General features: G+C 45.7%; 1 pseudogene; it reads right to left on the bottom strand.

Annotated features, from left to right (window-relative positions):
• The window catches only part of LOC119335418, a 120,152-nt pseudogene extending 119,092 nt beyond the window's left edge, over positions 1–1,060 (bottom strand).
• Between the last annotated feature and the right edge of the window lie 4,940 nt (positions 1,061–6,000).

The raw sequence follows: 6,000 nt of genomic DNA, 5'->3' as shown, positions 1-6,000 counted from the left end.
GGGGGGCACTCTGGGCGGCGTCTTGGCGGCGGCGATCGAGCCCCCGATCCAGATCGGACCGGGAGGGGGAGGGGAGAGTCGTGGGGAGTGGGGGGTGTGTGGTCGGGGGAGTTAGGGTTTCCCCCTGATGGGGATACGGAGGGGGGTTGGGGCGCCGGCTGGGCCGGCCTGGCTAGCCCAGTGGCCAGCTGGGCCGAGGCCCAGCGAGAAAGAAAGAAAAGAAAAAGAGGAAAGGGCTCTCTTTTCTTTTGTTTTGTTTTTACTTTTTATTTACTTTCTTTTCTGTTTTCTTTTAGTTTCCTTTTATTTTTGTTTTAGCAAAGTACCAAAATGGCACCTAATTTGATGTTACCAAATATGCCACTGCCACACTAACTTGCTACCCAAATTAAAATAGTTTCATAATTATTTAATATTTAAAAGTATTTAGAAAATAGTTTTTGCTATTATTTTATTCACCATATAGTATTTAATTATTTTATAAAGGTGTGGTTTCTCCACCATAATTACCTATGCAATATTTCGTTCACTCTGAACATTTTAGTTTTAATATTTGAAAACTTTTATTGTTTGCGTGATTTTGGATTTGAATTTGAATCGGTTTCGAACTAACGCGAGATTAGCAACAGTAATCGAGGTGACATGGCATCATTAGTAGATGGTTACTGTAGCTTAATTATCGGGGCGTCACATCTGCTATCTTTGGCTTGAGTTTCCTGAGCACTTGGGTTTCATCATCTTCTTCTTCAACCTCAGGCACTTGGGCCTTGTTCTTCTCTGCAGCAGGAATGTTCCTGGTGCTTCTCTTGGGTGCGGTCTTGGAGGTTTGAGCTGGAGCTCTGGGGACAGTCTTGGGCTTTGAAGGAGCAACCCCAGACTTGATGGCATCCCCCATCAGCTTTTGTGACTTGGGAGGAGGTGCAACATCCTCTTCTTCCTCCTCTCCTGCAAAATCTCTCCTCATAGATGGATTTCCAAGCACTCTTGCAACTGTTTTCCTGACCCTTTCTTTTCTCTTCTTGCCATCTCCATCTTCTCTAGCCTCAAGACTAAATTCCATTATCTCTTGTGTTGATGCTCTAGCCTTTGACATTGGTACTCTCTTGGCTGGAGCCTTCTTGTTCTGACCTGGCTTTGTGGAAGCAGCAGCAACATACTCTTTCTTAAGCACTTTCTTCTTTGAAGTCACTTCCTCAACTTCAAAGTCTTCATCCTCTGAATCTGCAGTTTTCTTCTTTCTCGGCCTAGTTGTTGCCTTAGGCAGGTTGCTTGGTGAGCTCCTACTACCCACATCATAGCTGCCAGAGGGACTAGTGCCCTCACTCAAGTCCATCCGCTCCTCTGACCTGATCTGGCTGTCACTCTGGTCAGACATACTGCAACACAATCTGAGAGCTGGCCCTGTGAATAGTTCTAGATGAGATAGAGTAGATGAGCATCACAAAGTGCAGAATTTTTGCAAAAATAATGAGTCAAAAACTTAGTTTTAGTATTCCACAGGAAGCATTTCAGAGCTACCGATTTGTAAAACTCGGTGACACCGAAGCAACTTTGGAGTCTAAACTAGTGGAATCAGTCAGACCGAGACACAGTTCGGTGACTCTGAGTTTGCTAGGGTTTCACAAAGTCCCGAACTCGGTCAAACTGATTTGCAATTTTCGGTCAGACCGAAAATCACATGTGCAATGGCCTAAGCCAAATCGGTGAGACCGATTTCTACAATTCGGTCGGCCCAAGATGAGTTCAGCGGAAACCTAACCATAAATTTTTGAATCAAAACTAATCTAAAGGATGTTTTCTGTGGATAGACTGATCTCATACTTGGAAAGAAACATGGCATTGTCTTTGTGCTAAGAATCGAAGTTAAAATAATGCACAAAGTGTCGAACTCATACCCTAACTTGGTGATGAGCTCGCTACGGCAACAACGGAGGTGAAGATTTCCGTTGACGGCGGTGGAAACCAGCGGCGGGAGGTCACTTGCGATGAGAGGACGATCCGAAGACCCGAGGCGACAGAGCAAGATACGCGCGGGCGAAGAGGTTTTGGAAGAATTTCCAAATTTTGACCCGTCGGTATATATAACCTGACACTGTCGGTGTGACCGAGTGGGACAACTCGGTGGCACCGAGATGCAGAATCACAAGCGGTTACTGCAACTCGGTGTGACCGAAAAGTTCTAACCGGTTGCACCAAGATTAAAAACTAGATCAACTCAGTGAACTCAGTATGACCGAAATGGATGAATCCGCCAGATCGAAATGCACAGAGAGGTTTTGGAAGTTTAAGTCTATGATGAAACGGTGACTTTGAGTGCTCCTCACCCAGAGGGTTCGAATTTGACTTGTTCAAACTTTGTGATGTAGCATGAATAGAGTTTGAGACGAGAAAAACATAGATAGCTAGAGGAAGTTCTTAGGCATTCTTGTCCATCCATTTGGCAAAAGAAAAAGATCCAAACAATCAAAGCAACAAATGGATGTCGTTGAATGAGAAAAGTATGAAATCAACATGCTCACAAAATAAAATGGCAAATGAAATATGTGGCAAAGCATGCATAAACACTCTAGCATCTATCAAGCAATTGGCGATGACTAGGTCATCTATATATGAGTATATTGACATAGGAGTCAAATGAGGACATTTGATCATAGGTCATACTCATCGTTTAAGCGCAAGTGGGGTTACCACTTTTACATAAAGCAATGTTGTGTTCACACCATTAGAGTTGCTTTAGCTCAATTCTAAGAGTAAAACTTGTTGGAAATATGCCCTAGAGGCAATAATAAAAGTATTATTATTATATTTCCTTGTTCATGATAATTGTCTTTTATTCATGCTATAATTTTATTATCCGGAAATCATAATACACGTGTGAATACATAGACCACAACATGTCCCTAGTGAGCTTCTAGTTGACTAGCTCGTTGATCAACAGATAGTCATGGTTTCCTGACTATGGACATTGGATGTCATTGATAACGGGATCACATCATTAGGAGAATGATGTGATGGACAAGACCCAATCCTAAGCATAGCACAAGATCGTGTAGTTCGTTTGCTAGAGCTTTTCCAATGTCAAGTATCTTTTCCTTAGACCATGAGATCGTGTAACTCCCGGACACCGTAGGAGTGATTTGGGTGTACCAAACGTCACAACGTAACTGGGTGACTATAAAGGTAATACTACGGGTATCTCCGAAAGTGTCTGTTGGGTTGACACGGATCGAGACTGGGATTTGTCACTCCGTTTGACGGAAAGGTATCTCTGGGCCCACTCGGTAATGCATCATCATAACGAGCTCAAAGTGACCAAGTGTCTGGTCACGGATCATGCATTGCAGTACGAGTAAAGTGACTTGCCGGTAACGAGATTGAACGAGGTATTGGGATACTGACAATCGAATCTCGGGCAAGTAACATACCGATTGACAAAGGGAATTGTATACGGGGTTGCTTGAATCCTCGACATCGTGGTTCATCCGATGAGATCACCGAGGAGCATGTGGGAGCCAACATGGGTATCCAGATCCCGCTGTTGGTTATTGGCCGGAGAGCCGTCTCGGTCATGTCTACGTGTCTCCCGAACCCGTAGGGTCTACACACTTAAGGTTCGGTGATGCTAGGGTTGTAGAGATATAAGTATGCAGCAAACCGAAAGTTGTTCGGAGTCCCGGATGAGATTCCAGACGTCACGAGGAGTTCCGGAATGGTCCGGAGGTAAAGAATTATATATGGGAAGTCGAGTTTCGGCCATCGGGAAAGTTTCGGGGGTCACCGGTATTGTATCGGGACCACCGGAAGGGTCCCGGGGGTCCACCAGGTGGGGCCACCTATCCCGGAGGGCCCCATGGGCTGAAATGGGAGGGGAACTAGCCACTGGTGGGCTGGTGCGCCCCCCCCCCTTAGGCCCCCTGCGCCTAGGGTTGGGAACCCTAGGGGAGGGGGCGCCTCGACTTGCCTTGGGGGGCAAGGCACTCCCCTTGGCCGCCGCCCCCCAGGAGATCCCATCTCCTAGGGCCGGCGCCCCCCTGGGGACCCTATATATAGAGGGGGGAGGGAGGGCAGCCACACCCTTGCACTTGGCGCCTCCCTTCCCCCTTACTACACCTCTCCCTCCCGTAGACGCTTGGCGAAGCCCTGCCGGGATCCCTGCTGCATCCACCACCACGTCGTCGTGCTGCTGGATCTTCATTAACCTCTCCTTCCCCCTTGCTGGGTCAAGAAGGAGGAGACGTCATGCTGACCGTACGTGTGTTGAACGTGGAGGTGCTGTCCGTTCGGCGCTAGGATCTCCGGTGATTTGGATCACGACGAGTACGACTCCCTCAACCTCGTTCTCTTGAACGCTTCCGCTCGCGATCTACAAGGTTGTGTAGATGCACTCCCCTCTCTCATTGCTAGATGAACTCATAGATTGATCTTGGTGAACGTAGGAAATTTTTTATTTTATACGACGTTCCCCAACAGTGGCATCATGAGCTAGGTCTATGCATAGTTCTCTTTGCACGAGTAGAACACAAATCTGTTGTGGGCGTAGAAGTTGTCAACTTTCTTGCCACTACTAGTCTTATTTTGCTTCAGCGGTATTGTGGGATGAAGCGGCCCGGACCGACCTTACACGTACGCTTACGTGAGACAGGTTCCACCGACTGACATGCACTAGTTGCATAAGGTGGCTAGCGGGTGTCTGTCTCTCCCACTTTAGTTGGAGCGGATTCGATGAAAAGGGTCCTTATGAAGGGTAAATAGAAGTTGACAAATCACGTTGTGGCTTTTTCTTAGGTAAGAAAACGTTCTTGCTAGAACCCTATTGCAGCCACGTAAAAGATGCAACAACAATTAGAGGACATCTAACTTGTTTTTGCAGCAATTGCTTTGTGATGTGATATGGCCAAAAGTTGTGATGAATGATGAATGATATATTGTGATGTATGAGATCATATTCTTGTAATAGGAATCACGACTTGCATGTCGATGAGTATGACAACCGACACGAGCCATAGGAGTTGTCTTAATTATTGTATGACCTGCGTGTCAATAATTTAATACCATGTAATTACTTTACTTTATTGCTAAACTGTTAGCTGTAGTAGTAGAAGTAATAGGTGGCGAGCAACTTCATGGAGACACGATGATGGAGATCATGATGATGGAGATCATGGTGTCATGCCGGTGACGAAGATGATCATGGAGCCCCGAAGTTGGAGATCAAAGGAGCTATATGATATTGGCCATATCATGTCACTACTATTTGATTGCATGTGATGTTTCTCATGTTTTTGCATCTTGTTTACTTAGAACGACGGTAGTAAATAAGATGATCCCTCATAATAATTTCAAGAAAGTGTTCCCCCTAACTGTGCGCCGTTGCGACAGTTTGTTGTTTCGAAGCACCACGTGATGATCGGGTGTGATAGATTCTAACGTTCACATACAACGGGTGTAAGACAGATTTACACATGCAAAACACTTAGGTTAACTTGACGAGCCTAGCATGTACAGACATGGCCTCGGAACACAGAGACCGAAAGGTCGAACATGAGTCGTATGGAAGATATGATCAACCTGGAGATGTTCACCGATGATAACTAGTCCGTCTCACGTGATGATAGGACACGGCCTAGTCGACTCGGATCATGTATCACTTAGATGACTAGAGGGATGTCTAATCTGAGTGGGAGTTCATTAAATAATTTTATTAGATGAACTTAATTATCATGAACTTAGTCTAAAATCTTTGCAAAAAATGTCTTGTAGATCAAATGGCCAACGCTCATGTCAACATGAAATTCAACGCGTTCCTAGAGAAAACCAAGCTGAAAGATGATGGCAGCAACTATACGGATTGGGTCCGGAACCTGAGGATCATCCTCATAGCTGCCAAGAAAGCATATGTCCTTGAAGCACCGTTAGGTGACCCACCTGCTCTCCCAGCACTGCAAGACTATTTGAACGTTTGGCAGACACATGCTGATGATTACTCCCTCGTTCCGTGCG

Source organism: Triticum dicoccoides, chromosome 7B (assembly GCF_002162155.2).
Source record: "Triticum dicoccoides isolate Atlit2015 ecotype Zavitan chromosome 7B, WEW_v2.0, whole genome shotgun sequence".
In the NCBI taxonomy this organism is placed as follows: Eukaryota; Viridiplantae; Streptophyta; class Magnoliopsida; order Poales; family Poaceae; genus Triticum; species Triticum dicoccoides.
Note: the sequence above shows the minus strand (reverse complement) of the source record. Positions and strands in the feature narration are given on the sequence as shown.